This window comes from Lygodium microphyllum, chromosome 29 (assembly GCF_053477565.2).
Source record: "Lygodium microphyllum isolate KBCC chromosome 29, Lygodium_microphyllum_v1.1.10, whole genome shotgun sequence".
NCBI lineage: Eukaryota > Viridiplantae > Streptophyta > Polypodiopsida > Schizaeales > Lygodiaceae > Lygodium > Lygodium microphyllum.
In genome coordinates, this window is record NC_141163.1 from 5558876 (window position 1) to 5576897 (window position 18022).

Consider the following 18022-nt stretch of genomic DNA (forward strand, 5'->3'; position numbering starts at 1 on the left):
AGGAAATTCGTCATTCTAAACTTCCATGCCTGGAAGTTGTTCTTGTCAAGCTTTTCAGTGACAATCTGTGAAAGAGAATCAGACGCCATTACAGAATACTGCAAGAAATTCTATCACTGCAAAAAACACAGCTTCACCCTCACAAGGGCAAATCTGCAAAACTGGCGAAAGTGGTATTTGACCACACAGTCACTTCCTAGTGACGATTTTGCATAAACACGAACCAAGGATGATTCTGAAACTCCCAATGTCTCTGCGCACAAGCATACGATGCAATTTCTACAGTAACTTTTCACCGACCTGTAGAACAGTGGTCGCACAGCATAAAACTGGGCCTTTTCTTGAGTGCGTGCAGAAAACTTCCGTCTGCAAAACAGGCCCCGAAATGGCCTCAAATCAAAAAAACAAGGTCGCCGAGGGCTCAATGGGGGAAGACACACAAGGGTGGAGGCTGAAAACAGTTTTCCTCTTCTTAGTTGTGTAAGCCAAAAGAACTCAAGTACAAAGAAATAGAAGAACCCTATATATGGGTCTCAAACCAAACTCAACTAACTAAGGTGGCATACTAACTGAGCCACGAACTAGAGTAGATAAGGATAGCTATCATGTAGCTATTATTCATGGGCGGTGTACCAACCGCGTCTGCAACTGACAAGTCGGTGACATAAATATACAACGGTCACCCTGGTGTATCACGAGTGGAGCTCGATATCTCAACAGTTTTACAGTGGATTTCGTAAGATTTTATTACCGGGCTCATACACAAAGTGGATTCTTTGTGCGAGAAGTCAATGGGGACGCCTATCCTTTTCGGGCGTTTTGTTAATTTTATGTGTACATAGGTGATTCCATAGCGGGTGATTCTGCAAAATACATATTTAAATTAATAAATGTTTATGAGTTTAGAGTGCGCACTCGTGATAAATTAAGGTTAGGATTGATTTCTAACCAATTTATTTATGTAGCTGAAGACTGCTAGGTATTCACTTTTGTCCGTTTAATTGTATTATTTTAGTAACAATTGTGAATGCTTTAGTTGATGTGTAGAGCAAGTAGCAGTGGCAGTGGAAAGCATTTGAGGATAGCGTGTATTCGAGTTATCATCAATATTTTGATGGGCACATATCTTAGGCATGGCGCCTATATTTTGTCACGCTTATTTATCAAAGCGCTTGATATTTATTTATTATTTTTGTATGCGCATGGGCGCACGATTTAGATATTTGTATTGGACATTGTATTTGGGTACGCCTGACTTCTTGGGTGCCCATTAGCTTTAATTCTATTTGGCACAAAAGCAAACTCAAAAGCTAAAGCATGCTATTTTATAATTTGGGCTATTATTTGAGCTTGAAGATGATTAATATATGAAATACATGCTTTGTGGAGCGCTCACACAAGGCATGGGGGAGATTGCACCCAATTGGTCTCTTATTCATGTCGTGCAAGCTTTCTACATTGATTTGTGTGCAAAAATTAGAGTTCTTTTGTTCTTGGGGACCTTCTGACACTCACTACGCGTGCATACGGCGATCGATCTATGCACCGGATTCCATGGTGGATTCCGTAAGATTTTATTACCGGGGCTCATACACAAAGTGAATTCTTTGTGCGAGAAGTCAATGGGGATGCCTATTCTTTTCGGGCGTTTTGTTAATTTTATGTGTACATGGGTGATTCCATAGTGGGTGATTTTGCAAAATACATATTTAATTAATAAACGTTTATGAGTTTAGAGTGCGAACTTGTGATAAATTAAGGTTAGGATTGACTTCTAATCAATTTATTTATGTAGTTGAAGACTGCTAGGTATTCACTTTTGTCGGTTTAATTGTATTATTTTTCTAACAATTGTGAATGCTTCATTTGATGTGTAGAGATAGCAACAGTGGCAGTGGAAAGCATTGGAGGATAGCATGTATTCGAGTTATCGTCAATATTTTGATGGGCGCATGTCTTAGGCATGGCGCCTATATTTTGTCACACTTATTTATCAAAGCGCTTGATATTTATTTATTATTTTTGTATGCGCATGGACGCACGATTTAGATATTTGTATTGGACATTGTATTTGGGTACGCCTGACTTCTTGGGCGCCCATTAGCTTTAATTCTATTTGGCACAAAAGCAAACTCAAAAGCTAAAGCGTGCTATTTTGTAATTTGGGCTATTATTTGAGCTTGAAGATGATTAATATATGAAATAAATGCTTTGTGGAGCGCTCACACAAGGCATGGGAGGAGATTGTACCCAATTGGTCTCTTGTTCATGTCGTGCAAGCTTTCTACATTGATTTGTGTGCAAAAAGTAGAGTTCTTTTGTTCTTGGGGACCTTCTGAGGCTCACTACGCGCGCATATGGCATCCGATCTGCGTACCACACTCCCTCACAACCAGTCCACGCAACTTAGCATAAGCCAAGATCTGCTAATGGCTGGAGGCCAAATGAACATCATCATAGGGGCCATCCCTCTACTACAACCACTGCATGCCTCACCTCTCCCCTCCTTGTCATATGTACTTGATAACCCACTGTATAATCCCTTCCATGCGAATGGTTTTATCCTGTCTCAAGGCCTAATCCTTGGTTCGCATTTTCCAGGTCCCCCTACATAGCAGGCATGGAGCACCCAGTGCAGCTGGCGTGCAAAGACGCTCTCTACCATCGAAGGAAGCATGCAGCACAAGCTTCCCCGTGCCGGTGCGCTATGTGCCCAGCCTCAAAGGGTATGCAAAGAAACGAGGCCCCAAGCGACACCACCCCGAATATAGACTGAAAAATCCCCAGGCCAAGGGAATAGAAGCTCAAGGGAGCACACAAGGCGTGGCAACACCAGATGTGCGGACCCACAACAGACACTTGGGCACCAGGTGCGCGAAAGCGAAGAGGGCAGCTCGAGACAAGGAAGAATACGATGCATTGTTCAAAAGCATTTTGGAAATAGTTGCGGCCAGAGATTACACCATTCAAGTCTTGATCGACATCTTCCCTGCCCAACTTCACAGGAGCCCCTCACCAGCAGAGCCTCAGTCGCTTGACCACTCGGACTCACCCCATCTTGTACAAATAGAGTAGCCCCTATGATATATAAGCAACTTAACAAAGGCCATCCTGCCATAACTTTTTGTCTTTAAATGGTTAAAGGGGCAGACTCCCCACTTGTACACACTTCCCTTACCTATCGCTAATATATGCCACGTCTTTAACAAGCACCGGAATAGGTATCGCAATCAGCATCATAGGATTTTGAAAAAGTAATATCTTGACATGATTGCATTTGTTTGTTGTACTTGACACATGTGACTTGCATATACTCTCATGAAGTGACAAGTGGATGTAGGATGACACATGTCTTTATGTGAATGTGTTCAATGCCCAAGTCACCGCAGGACCACCAACCTCACAAAGAACCGCGAGAAAGCCACGATGTCAAACGCAAAAAATCACCCTTGCAAGTGCCCACATCACATGACCCAAAGCATAGTCATGGGCTACGCTCTCTTTCTGGGTCAAGCTCTACAGTTGGCTCATGACAGTTGTTACCTCAATTATACCAACATCGTGTGTCGCGAAGAGGTTTACAATATCTCAAGTGTATCTCCCCATCTCAACAACTAATTCTCTAACAACGAGGCTAGGGCACAATCATCACTGTAATATCCATTTCCTGAGCCTTCGAAGCTTGAAATTTCCCAACCCATTGAAAGGCTGATAGCCTCAACATATTGCAATGGTTGTACTCAGGCAAGTCAAAAAAAAAAGAGCAAAAAGCATAAGAAAAAAAAACACAAAAAGAAAACGAAAATTGAAAAAAGAAAAGGAAAAAAAAAAGAACAAAAAGATAACAAGCACCCACGATCACAGCACAGCACCTAGGGGTCCTCAAATTAGGTGCGTCCAGTGACCTTGGTCGGCTGGCTCCGTCCCTAGTCCCCTAGCCCCTTAGCATCACCCATAATTGTTCAGGGCACACCAAGGGCGGGACATACCTAGGGAGCTTGTCTCACCTATGATTAGACCTATCACCCTGACCCATTCACATGATTCCTTCTTACACTCTGCCTTAATACCATTGCAATCAATTGTGGTAAGCACCCCACAAATGGCCATGAGAAGTATACTGTCCTCATCACGCAGGTCCAATAGCTACCAACTACCAATTGTACAGTGTCCCTGTGTTCAATTATGTTACATCGTGCAGTCACATTGCAAAGGATGTCGTAGACACCTTCACGCGTACTTCTTCTCAACATGGACAACTTTGCTTCATCCACACATCGTTATGAGAAACTAGCCCGCGGTCTTCTACCTACGTAATATCTAAGTATACACGAGCACTCACATAATATCTGCATCGAAATATATACACAATTTGGGTCCTCAAGTGCAGGACAATACTCTCAGCTTGCTTAGAGTTCGACCTGTCTCCCAAACTAATTAAACTATGTCTTGTGCACGATAGAGAAGACTAGCATGAGACCACCTATGAGAGGTTTTCAATTGCAGGTATTGAAGAATCCAACGAAGGTGTCATTCTCTCTTCATCAACACTCAACTCTGAATTCCTATCATTTATCATCCTGCAAGCCTGCCAAGAATCGTCATGTGCAGAATCCCCAACAAACCACCACTTGTACTCCATCAGTGCAATCCCCACAAAGAACAGTCCTACCACCAACTCCAATAGCCTTACCACCAGCCACCTAAACCACCAATGTGCCCCCAATGACCTTACTCCCCGCCACTACCAACACTCCTCCATGGCAACCACAGACGTCCTTGCCACCCACATCTTTGGTGCATGCTAAAGCCTGCTACCTACGACGGGGAGTGTCATGGGACTAGCACTCGTCTAAGAGGGGGGTAATGTTAACCCTCAAATGAACAAAGGTGGAAAATCTAAAAAAGTCGAAGCAGAAGACAAGGCCAAGGCAAAAGTGAAACAGAAGACAAAGGCACACCAAGGAAAATCTAGAAACACATGAAGTGCAGAAAAGTCCTAAATAAGGAAAAAATGCACACAAGGAAAAGCACAAGTCAATACTTTTGTAAAAGAGTGCAAGCGCATCATGATTTAATTTAAGGAGCACCGGGCTCTCACCCATGCAATTTGTAAATGTAGACGTGCGGTGGAAAGGAAGCTAGGAAGATAGAAGGACAATGGGGAAAAGGGCCTAGGCCACGACTGGCCATGTAAAAAAGGGGATAAGGGAATGACTGTCCAAAAGGAATTTAGGGTTTTGTATATAAAGTTGAAAAGTGAATGAGAAGCTAATTCTTGTGTGTGGCCAAAAGTGGCTCTCCTCTTCTTCTTCTTCTTCTTCTTCTTCTTGCTTGCTTGAGCTTGTGCTTGAGAGAGGGAGTGTGAGAGTGTGAGGGAGTGAGTGTGTGAGGGTGAGGAACCAGGGAGGAAAAGCTCTCCATCTTCTCCTCTCTTCTTCTCTTCTCTTATCTTGCTCGCGGTGATGGAGCTTGGAGTGTGGAGCTTGAGGATGGAGCTTGCTTGAATCTTGCACTTGAATCGTGGAGCTACCGGAGTGCGCGGGAGAGTAGATAACTCAAATGGCATGGAGGTAAGCTCACTACACCCATAGATGTGGATGGTGTGTTAGCTATGTGAGAGGTAGCCATTAGTACTCGGCTTGGAATGCTTGAAACAATAAGCGGGACGTGGGTCTTGGTGGTTGAGCAAAAGCTCTCACACGACCCAATAGGTTTGAATTGCAGGGGCCGAATGCCTGATTCGCCCCGTTCGAGGGCCGAATGTAACTAGTCCAAATGTCAAATTTGGCCAGTCTGAGTGTGGTTGTCCGAGGGCCGAGTGTCCGAGTAGGCCGAGGGCCGAGTGGTGAATTCGACTGGGCCGAATGTCAACTTATCCAAGTGGGGTTGGGCCGAGTCGGTAGGGCCGAGGGTCGAATGTGAAAGTTGGTCCAAATGCTTCACTCGGATGGGCCGAGTGAAAGGCGTTCGAGTGTAGAGGGCCAAATGGCTGAGCGGTTCGAGGGCCGATTCTGGGACTCGGCCCAGAATCACCGTCACTCAGATGGACCAAGCATGACACAATTTTTACCGAACTTCAAAGAATTCGTCGCGTCGAGCGATCGAGGGCTTCCTACCTGCTAAGCACCTCCAGATCCAATCTACTCATGTAGGGGAAGGTGTGAAATTACTTGGGTTGGAAAAATAACTCCTGGATGGCCAGATCGAAGCGGATCCACACGATGAAGCTTTCTCCCTCTCTCCTGCTCTCTTGAAACCCTGCAATGCACAATGTGGCCTTTCTTACCACTCCTGGCCCCTTATCACCTTGCCCAGGCATGTACTCACCTTAGTCTCACTACAAGATATAAGCCTTATACCGACGTTTAAAGCGACGAAAATACAAATAACAAAATTTGCCCCCGTTGTGGCAAAAAGCGTCGTTATTAACGATGCCATAGAAACGTCGGTATTGGCGTCGCTATCAGCATCGCATATGCAATGCGACGCTGATGCATATGCGACGCTAATAGCGACACCAATACCGATGCTGATAGCGATGGTTTGCGACACGCATAGCGATGCCAATAGCAACACGAACAGTAAAATTTACGACACTAATAGCGACGGTAACAGGGATTTAAAAAAATTTGTGGCAGCACATATAGCATTGTGTGCTTTATGAGAGCCATACAAAATAGTTTCTGCACTACTGTGTACAAAGCGCTTGCAAACAAAAAGAATGTATACTGAAATCATAAAACTGATACATGAAATAAATACATGATCGCATAAAAAGCGATTGGTACAGTCATGACAGGATATCACTAATACATAGAACATGTCTACATAGATCATGCGACTCAAAAATAAAGGTGTGTGAGCTCCAGGGATCCAAGGGCGAGCTACGCATCCTCGTCCCCCGAAAGCTCGTCCCGCCGCAAAGGAGCATCGAACGAACTCTGCAGAAAAAGAAACAACACATCAATCCACCATACAATAATGCATTCAAATATCTCATGGTAACTACGAACAAGAAAGATGAGTGACTTACAGGGCCGCGTCGTCTATACAATCGGTCGATCAATGCATTGAGACCGTGCTTCTCTGCATATCGAGTCTCAAGGCTAGACGGATCGCGATTTGTAATGGAGTGCTGCAAAGAAAACAAAATGCTAACTGTTAGAAACATGATTGTCAGTACAAAGAATATTTTAAAAAAAACAAATAAGCAAAATAAAAGAAAAACTTACAAAGTCCTCCAAATATGTCATATGGCCGCCACTCCCAAGATGATGGACCACTCTGGCCTTGAGTCATGCCCTCGCCGCCTCATGCTGCTGACTCCAATGTCCTGGAGAATCTATAGCCTCATCCCTCAGTAGCGGTGCCAGTCGTTTGCATCTAATCACTCGGGCTTTGCAGCCCCACTCTTGATTGCCTTGCGTGCATCGGATCGTCTATGTGACATGTATGCACGCATGCAATCCATCATCCAGCCCATAGAGAATCGATCTACTGCGGCTAGCACCGGAAACTCCTCGTGCAAGGATGCTACTATGTAGTCCTTGCTCCCCTCTAGTATCTTCTTCCAATGATCCAAGACGTTGTGCCGAAAAACTTGTTGGCACAACTCTCTCATGCGAGCCATCACCCTCCTCCCCTCATCATTCATGATGATGGCTCCTGACCTACTATCGACCAGATATCCATAACCCCTAGGAGTCTACCTAAGATGGGTCCTCTCCCATTTGCATCCACGCTCCTGGGCATATCCAGGAGACCCCTCTACATCCGGTGTACCGACGGGGGTAATCTCTCTCGGAGTGGCACCCAAAGGGGTGCCACCTGCTGATGGCTGCGCAAAAGCCGGAGTAACTGGAGTAGACGTCCCCACAGGTGTGACAAATCCTGGAGGTGACGTAGCTCCAGCTGAACGACGAGACGAAGACACCAAATCCGTATCTCCACAGCAGCATCCCCCTGATCCTGATGCACTCCCTCCCTCTGGCCCAAGTCGTGAGCGTCGAGATCGTCTGCTCGAAGCCGAAGCATCCAATCGCGCTGAAGCAGATCTAGCAGAGCGCCCTGACGAAGAACGAGATAGCTCCTGGTCTGCCATCTCTCTGAATCTGGAGATCTGGTTTGGAGACATGCGTGCGAAGATGTCCTGTAACTCCTCATCGCTCATCCCTCGACTCATCTTGAAAATGTCACCTGCACAGACAAAAAATGATGTTAGAATAATCAATTTAAATCATACAAAGCATAGCAGTATAAATCATTTTTAAAAAATCTCACTTAAAATGCATATCTTATATACCCTTATAAGAGATTGGTCAACGAATTGAGTAAGTGGATGCTCCAAGTATGAAGTATCCTATGGTCCCATGTTAATCTCCTGACATAACTCCGCATACACTAGAAGGTCGATAGACATGTCACCACAAAAGAATGAGTCCGCCTCGTTCTCAAAGAATTCTTGGACTCATGTATTTCCATCATTGTTAGCCGATGCTAGCTCTAAGCTTTCGACGGCCTCCACCCCTTGCAATATCGACCCTCTATTTGCATATTATCTTCATCTATGCTTAAAACATCGCTTTGATCATATACTCTCGCACTTCAGGGAGTTGAAGGTATAACATACCACCATCGAGGTTGTCGGGGGTTTGGATAGAAGATTATCTGTTCACAAACACGTACAAGAGAATTCAAACCATTGTGACATAAACCATGTCGTAATACAATTAGCAAGCAAATGACTCCATGCACCTGTTCACAATGGCCCGGCAACACAAAGGTATCGCGCAAATCCGTCCTTTTTTTTTGAATCTATTTCGAGAAATCCAGATGGACCTCGTCGAACTGTTGCTCCAGCTCCTCCAAGTACCACTTTGAACCACTGCACATCGAATAGTATCATGGAGAAGCTACGGTAATCCACCGTAATAATACTTTGCAAGTTCCCAAAATACTTCATCTCATCCACAACCGTGTTTGGATCCGTTGCTTGTTGCCGGCTCTCTTGCTCGAACCTTGCCATGACACCACAGTCCATTGTGGAGTGCATTTTGTCAATACGCTCCACGCAAAAATGTTGTCCGCGTGACCACGCTGCACTATATATTTTGTATCGTACATTGAAACACTCAAATTAGATGTCGCATATAAAATTTAGATACGATAGATTTTAAACCCCTTATCACCTTCTTTGGACTACATCCCCTCAAGAATTCCCACTTCTCCATTGAGACCTCTGTCCCTTCGCGAGATGCTGCGGTCAAGGCTCCATGCAACCATCTCGTTGACATAAACCGCGACATCTCCTCCATGCCTTCGGAATATCGAATCGGTCGATGATGCGTACTACGTCGGAATTTAGCTCGCGCTTCCTCTCGATCTTGCCTTGTAATCTGGTACTTGGCGAGCCACATCTCCATGGAGGCATGGTGCAACATACAAAAGCGATTCACCTTCTCTTCCATTGAGGCATCCATTCTTTTTTCTACCCCATTTTCAACCACCACATCTCCAGCCAGTCTATCATCGTCCTTCAGCGCGACCATAGCATTTCATTGTCTGGTTCCACCTTTGGTAGCCATTGTGAAATATGCACTAGTGCCTCAGACACCAACCAACCTTCAGCCATGCTACCTTCTGGCCGAGCTCGTTGTCGCACAAAGCCTTTCAGGGTTTTCATGAAGCGCTCCAGGAAGAACATCCATCACATATGGACAGGTCCAGTAATCTCCACTTCATCCACAAGATGCATAAGAAGGTGGATTTGTATCGTGAGCATACTGGTGGGTAGGTATTTCTCAAAGAGATAGACCATCTCCACTGCTCCCCGCCTCGCGGATTCAATAGAGGATGTCTTAATCTCTTTCTGTGAGATCCATTGCACCAAAGTAGACAACTTGTAAATGGCCACACGAATTTCTGGAGTAAGACATCCTGCGATCGCGATCGGTAGTACAAACTACCACAAATGAGAAAGCATTATGAATAATGGCCACATTCCAAATAGCAAAATGCCCACGCTAATTACAATCCATTCGTAGTACAAACCTGACATATCTTATGCCAATCATGGGATTTTAGTCCCGATAATTGGTCATCTTTAGAAAATGCGGACCTGAGAGAACGCATCATACCCGTCGGAGTGTGGATAGACTTGATTACTTGCTTCACAATGCGCTCTTCTTTAGTGGACAAAACCCAAGGAGTGCGAGGAAGCTGCACGCGACCATCAGCACTTGACTGCGGCCAAAGCGCCTCCATCTTACCTACCTCCTTCAAATCCATTCGTGCCCCTATAGTGTCTCTTCACTCGTATCGCTCCACCCGTATTTTGCTTGCACACTTGAGTACAAGCAGTGTCTTCAATCGAGATACTCAGCACCCATCATATAATGGTATGGATACTTTCTCTCTAAGCGGATCAGAGGTCTCGACATCCATGGGAATCAATGCGTCGATCATTGCCTCCATCTCAGGCTCCAAGATTGTAGGTAGGTCTGAAAGGTTGCCTGTCTCCTCTGGCATTGACGGTATAGATTGGCCTTGCGAGTGGTGGATTGGCTCCTGCACTCCATCCATCGCACGCCCACAAACTCTTCTAATTGGCCGCAAAGGGTGCACTCCCCCTTGGGACGAGACATCACCTCCCTGGATAGAAAATTTGCCAGCAAGACCCAATCTTATTGTATATGGTATTCAATTAGCTTGCGAGTACAATGCATGATTGATATTAACTTCAAATTACCGTTTGCTGAAAATCCGCAATCGCCTGATCAATGATCTCAGATTGAAACTCGCCAAATCGTCGTACATGTTCTATAGACAATCAGGGTTTTTGTCTAATTGTCAACTTGCATTGAGAGCAAGGACATGGGACACGCTGATTAAGATACGCCTCGCGATCTTGAACAACAGGACCTTCTTCGTTTTCCATCTTGTCTACGTTACAACAAACAATTTAATGACTTGTAATACAATTTGGGAAAACGAGGCTCAAATGGATAGCTTTATGGAGATGTATGTCAAGTTGCAAGTTCTTCACGAGGTGAATATAGAGTTGAAGGGGATGGAACACGATTCTTCTTTGGGATTTAGTGGTGATCAGTCAATTATTGAGGTGTCTTCTTGTATGGCCATTATACCTTATATATCTAGCTACGGTCTCTAGGTTATGTACTTTGAGTATCTTAGAGGGGCTCTACTAGAAGGATTACTTATACAACTGCACTAGAGGGCTTTGAGTATAAGTAATCCTAGTCAACAAAATTTATGAGTATCATTGAGGATCTCTTAGTCCAATAATAAATCAATCTCAACAAAAAGCATCTCAGTAATGTGGTTTTTTTGTCCTAGGTCCATGTATAAAAATTAATGCCATCTATGAAATTTATCAACTTTTATTGTAATGATTGGAAGACATCAAATGCAACAATGTAATACAAGGTTACCATGTCAAAGACAATATCAAATAGTAAAAATGTTTGTGCCTAGCCTGTGTGGGTGTGTGTGTGTGTGTGTACCATAGTTATAAAATTTGTTCCAATCAATTATACTCATAGTCATAACCTTTGAAGAAAATATCCCATGCTCAATTTAAGGGATTCTTCTTCTATGGCAATACTTTTGGGTTCATTTTGATGAAGTACCATAATAACCATTAGCTAGGGGATCATTTTCTTTTAGTCCTTCCGTTGACTAGTTGTCATGATTACTAATTTGTTATGCCTATAAAGTTAATACAAAAACGAGGAATTATGCATATCACAATTAGATCCCCTACTTGGACATTATGAAGGATATGACCAATTTTAAGCCATCTTAAAGAGTCACCAATGTACGTGGCCCATGGTAAAGCACATTGCATACCGGTAAAGCACATCCTCCCCCTCTCTCTCCCTCTCCCTCTCTTTCTCTTTCTCTTTCTCCCCCTCTCTTTCTCTCTCATTTCCTCTCCCTCTCACAATATATCCTAACACTCTCCAAAAGCAAAAGCGAGAGGGAGAGAGAGAATGCACTCTCCCTCCCTCTCCCTCTCCCTCTCCCTCTCCCTCTGTTTCTCTTTCTCTCCCTCTCTCATTTCCTCCCCCTCCCTCTCCCTCTCCCTCTCTTTCTCTTTCTCTCCCTCTCTCTCTATCTTTCTCTCCCTCCCTCTCCCTCTCTTTCTCTCTCATTTCCTCTCCCTCTCACAATATATCCTAACACTCTCTAAAAGCAAAAGCGAGAGGGAGAGAGAGAATGCACTCTCCCTCCCTCTCCCTCTCCCTCTCTTTCTCTTTCTCTCCCTCTCTCATTTCCTCCCCCTCCCCCTCCCCCTCCCCCTCCCTCTCTTTCTCTTTCTCTTTCTCTTTCTCTCCCTCTCTCTCTCTCTCTCTTTCTCTCCCTCCCTCTCCCTCTCCCTCTCTTTCTCTTTCTCTTTCTCTCCCTCTCTCATTTCCTCCCCCTCCCTCTCCCTCTCCCTCTCCCTCTCCCTCTCCCTCTCCCTCTCTTTCTCTTTCTCTTTCTCTTTCTCTCCCTCTCCCTCTCTCTCTCTCTCTCTCTCTCTCTCTCTCTCTCTCTCTCTCTCTCTCTCTCTCTCTCTCTCTCTCTCTCTCTCTCTCTTTCTCTCTCATTTCCTCTTCTAAACAAGCAAAAGAGAAAGTGATTTAAACCTTAAACAAGCAAAAGAAGGAGAGAGGGAGACTCACTGATGAGATATGACGACTGTGGGGCGGCTCCTCTTCGCGATGAAGGCTCCTCCTCTCCTTCGCGAACAACGACAGCGGTGGCGGCAAGTCTTCTTTCTCTCCTTCTCTCACGGCGGTCGCTTTCTCTCTCGCTCTCGCTCTCAAAACACAATACACAAAAATGTGAAATAAAGTCGCGCTCGGTTTCGGCCTGTTTTTTTTCCCTGTGGAGCGTCGCCAATAGCGATGCCGCTACCCGCGTCGCTACCCGCCATCGCTATAGGCTTAAATCCTTATAGTGTCTTGCTTCCCTTACTAACATTTAACCCAAATTTTCATTTTTTGTCCTTCTTTTCTTTGTTTCAGCCTGTTATACAGCAATAGAAAACCCTACTGTTTGCTTCAATGTTTTGCTCCTATCCTTTCTATATACAAGAAAAAAATCATAAGAAAAATATCCACACTATTCCATCATACTTCCCCAAGTCCAAAACAATAAAAACCTACTTGCTAAGGAGATCGAATACCTCTTCAAACTCCCTCGCTTCCTACCTATCTACCTCAAGCACCAGTTCGGGGAAAACCCTTACTTCGATGCTCGATTCAAAGTGTGCAAGCGCTCAAGGCTTGAATCCGTAGGTCCTGGCAATGGAACCAAAATGTGGAAGCTCTCGCTCAACTGCCAAGACCCACAGACTGCTTATTGTTTCAAGCGTTCCAAGCCGAGCACTAATGGCTACCTCTCACATAGCCGACACCATCCATATCCATGAGTGTAGTGAGCTTACCTCCATGCCGATCGAGTTACCTCCTCTCCCGCGCACTCCGATAGCTCCACGATCCAAGTGCAAGCTTCAAGCAAGCTCCATCCTCAAGCTCCACGCCCCAAGCTCTATTGCCTCGAGCAAGAGAAGAGAAGAGAAGAAGAGAGGAGAATATGGAGAGCTTCTTCTCCTCGGTCCCTCACCCTCACACACTCACTCCCTCACACTCTCATACTCCCTCTCTCAAGCACAAGCTCAAGAAGAAGAAGAAGAAGAAGAAGAAGAGAGACACTTTTGGCCACACACAAGAATGAGCTTCTCATTCACTTTTTAACTTTATATAGAAAACCCTAAATCCCTTTTGGGCGGTCATCCCTTATCCCCTTTTTTACATGGTTAACCGTGGGCTAGGCCATTTTTCCCATTGTCCTTCTATCTTCCTAGCTTCCTTCCTACCGCCCATCTACCTTTACAAATTGCACGGGTGAAAGCCCGGCACTCTTTAAATTAAACCATGATGCACTTGCACTCTTTTACAAAAGTATTGACTTGCACTTTTTCTTGTGCACCTTTTTCCTTTAGTTAGGACTTTTCTGCACTTCTTTTGCTTCCATATTTTTCTTGGCGTGCCTTCGTCTTCCGTTTCACTTTTCCCTTGGCCTTTATCTTCTGCTTTAGATCTTCCAAATTTTCCACCTTGTTCGTCTGACGGGTAACAAAAGTACATCAAACCAAGATGATTTAGCATAAAAATTCCATGTCAATCCATACATAAATGCTTGCTGTAATAAATTTCGGAACTGTGAAAATGAGAGTTGACAGTGCCAAAAATGGATCCCAAATCAATCAAATACCGCCAAGTCCAAAGCCAACATCATGCAGGCATAGCATGGGCATATGACAGTCAATAATCATAAGCCAACACCCAAGCATGTCATACAAACATTTGTCAGTGAGTCGGTATACCCCCAATGAACGGAGCAAAATGTACCTACCACTACTAAGACTTGACAAAGTAGGTGTCAACTCATAGAAAGTGGACCCAAGTGAGCTCATAAGGAAGTATAGTGGACCAAACAGTAGAAACCAAGCATCATCCAAAGTGAAGATCCCAGTAGTCTCAAGTATCCAAAGTGCTCAATAGCACAAACTGCCTGCTCAATGTTTGTCAAGCATCCAAAGATGCTCCCACTGGCACAAAAGCCGTAAATGTCAAGCACAAAATCTCAACAAAGGCATATGATAGCACCAGTGAACAGAAGATCCAAGATCAAGTATCAATAAGACATCATGAGCATATAAGATCTGTAGCATCCATACATAGCATCCATAGATATCAAGTACATCCAAATTGTAACTCTGGCAAGCCAAGAAATAGCTAAAGTAGGCTCCAGGAAATCAAATGTCAAGCCTAAGTAAGCCATAGTAGCAATCAACTCCAAGACAATGTAACTAGTATGTATAGATATGGCATAAGCCAAGCATGTCAAGATCGATCTGAGAGCAAATCCAAGCTCTATGTCGATCCTCGAGAGTCACTACATCAATGTATACATCCAAGACATAGCCCGAACCAATAGGCATATCCAAAGATAAGCAAATAAGCTTCAGCCCGCCTGTGTACATCAATGATTCACTGCTAAAAACTGTGATTTTTGAACCTAAAGATTAGGCCAAAATCATGGCAAAGCATGTGCACAACATCCACCAAGCATAGGCATCAATGGCATAGCATATGGGCATGAAGTAGTGTGTGTAGAGAGCTCCAATGTAGATGTAAATGTCAATTGCAAAAATAGACAGCAGGTTTGCTATACATACAGTCAAACTGGAGCTAAATATCAGTGCCCCAAAGCCTCTACAAGGCTCAAGACATGCCAAGGATCAATCCAAGTAGTGCCACAATGCCTAAGAGTCCAAGCATGATCAACATGAGGTAGATGATGAACTTCCCATGCTGTCTAGAGATATGGTGCCATCACACTGCTGTTTGTTGTTGGCCATGCTGTTGATGAATAAGGAAGGGGGGGGGGGGGGGGGGGGGGGGGCTTAAAGGGGTGCTAAAGAAGGCATACTCTAAGCCTAAGGTGCCACACAAAGGGCTGTAGGAAGATATGAGGCAAGCAAGCTTCAATGGTGGTTGCCCCTTTCTTGACTGTAGACTCGTAGACCTGTGAATAGCAAGAAACCATGAAGAAGATGAATGAATACCTTTGTTGGAATGCCCTAAGGGTGCCCAACAGGGCCAGGAAAGTGCTCGGGAAGCCAAGGAGTAACGGGAGCTCGAGAAGGTCGGCTATGGCTACCAGGAAGGAGACCCAATGAATGTAGGTAATCAATAGGAAGTTGAAGGAGTCACGCTCGAGTAGTCATGAATCCAAGCTCTGATACCAATTGAAAGGTGAGAAGGATCGAAGCTTGCACTTGGAGAGCTATGGTGGGAAAACAAGAGCAAAAAAGAGAGAGACAATAAATGGGAACTCCAACAGTCACAATGTGTGACCGGCCTTCCTTTGATTCGTTTGTCACTGAAAGAATAAAGAATAAAGTGACAGTGACGGTGTCGTAGCGCGTAGGGTTGAAAGTCACCACAAGGGTTTGGCAAGGAAACTAGGCAAGATAGTTGGAGATGCGTCCTCAAGAGATAAGTAGATTACAGTGAATGTTTAAAAGTTCAAGAGGTACTTCATGGTCAATTACAGGGGTTAGAGAGAGAAGAATGTATGAGGGCTCAAGAGCTTAGACTCCGAAGAAGGTAGAGATAAGAGAAGGGTTGAAAGTTTCAAGCCAAATCCAAGGCTTCCAATTGCATGTTCTTACCAAAGATCACAAGCGTATTACCTCATAGGCTCTAATTCAAGTCAAGCTTATTTTCTTGACTGTAAAAGTAATCGCAGATTATGAAGTTAAGTACATGTATAAAAAAACAACTCTGCATCCTGTCATTCAAGCATGGATCAACTTTGCATGATTACATTCAATGTATACTTGTAAGGAACAAAGCTTATGAGTTAATTACAAGGCTTGCAGGACAAAGAACTTTGCTTCAAGAGAGCTTCAAATAAAGATCCTAATAAGGTTAAGATACCACAGTTAAGAAATAAGAAAAAGAGCTCATCTTAATTCATTTCATAGTATCTATGATTGATCTTCAAACATTGCCCTGCCATAGGGGCACATAATGTCAACTGTAGAGCAAGAAATGAATTAAAAGATCACTGTTGTAGCTAATTCTTTGAGTATGGCTGAAGATATCAGTCCATAAAACATTCAGAATTCACCTTTGATGAAAGCATAAACTTTTCCTAACATAGAGTGTTCAGATCAACCAAATACAAGTGTAAATCATACCATATGAAGCAATAGAGAAGTAAAAGGATCTATTGTCCACAAGTCACTGTGTAGGCTGCCTATTTCAGTCCATATTCATGGCATCTACCTCCCAAGAAGATACTTTGATGAAGTACAAAAACAACCCCTATTTTCAAGAGCATATAATAAGCAATAGGTAGCTTGCAATAGGCATGTAGAAGTAGGAGAGAAGGAGGAGTTCCTGTTGCCCTTGTCAGCCTTGTTATTGGCTACCCATATTAGCCCCAAGCATGTACATAGAGCAATCAAGATGCTCTCTTACTACCCCTTCCACAATGCTTATGCAATGTCAACTTGCATCAAACATATCAGTGTCAAGTAAGTCGAGTAAATGATCATGAATCTTCAAGAGGAGGAAAAAAAAGTGCTGCCACCCATAATTCTTTGTTTGGGCTGAAATATTCAGCCCACTTTCTTCATATAAACAAGTCAAGAAGTCTTCTTGATACACCTCTCTTCAAGCTTCTACAATGGTAGCTTGTAGTAAGCTCTCAAGCGCAAGAATAAGCCCCTTGTGCCAAGATTTAACAAAAATGTAAGAAGATGAACTTCAGCCCCTCAGATTATAGGTTCGAAAGGCTAATAGCAGTCCCTATTTAACTCTTGAGGGATTCAAGAGAGTGAATTAGATGCTTCTCTTGACATGGAGATTAGACTTAGCATAGAGAAATTGACAGTTCAAGAGTAAAATTTTTTTAAGAATCATAAGAGTGTCCCCATGAGTATGGGCTGCTGCCCTTAAATACACAGTTCATCCCTGTTTTACACAGCCAAGAGTGGCCTTTCATTTTTGTCAGTGCATGGGAAGAGTAGCACTTACATATCAAGTGGAGTCATCTGTCGTTGTTTATGGTTGCATGGCTTTCTCTCCCTTTGTTGTAGCAGTGATGGAGCTCTTTTCTTTCCCTTCTAGGATGCGCCATGATTAGTCCTGAGTTCTACCTGAAAAATGCAATGTGGATCACACTGCCCCTTTGATCTCTCTCTTGACTATTTCATTAGTCACATAGGCAAGATACAAGACATATACAATGTCCTATGCATAGTCAACTTAGTTAACTCCATTTTCCTTGTGACTTGGCTTGCAAATATACTTAACATTTTTTAATATCAGAAGTACACAACCACATCATTGGCTTCTGAAAAATGAAACTCAAGGAAGTCTACCAAGCCATCTGCTCATGACTATATTTCTTCTTAATGTACCGTGACTTACAG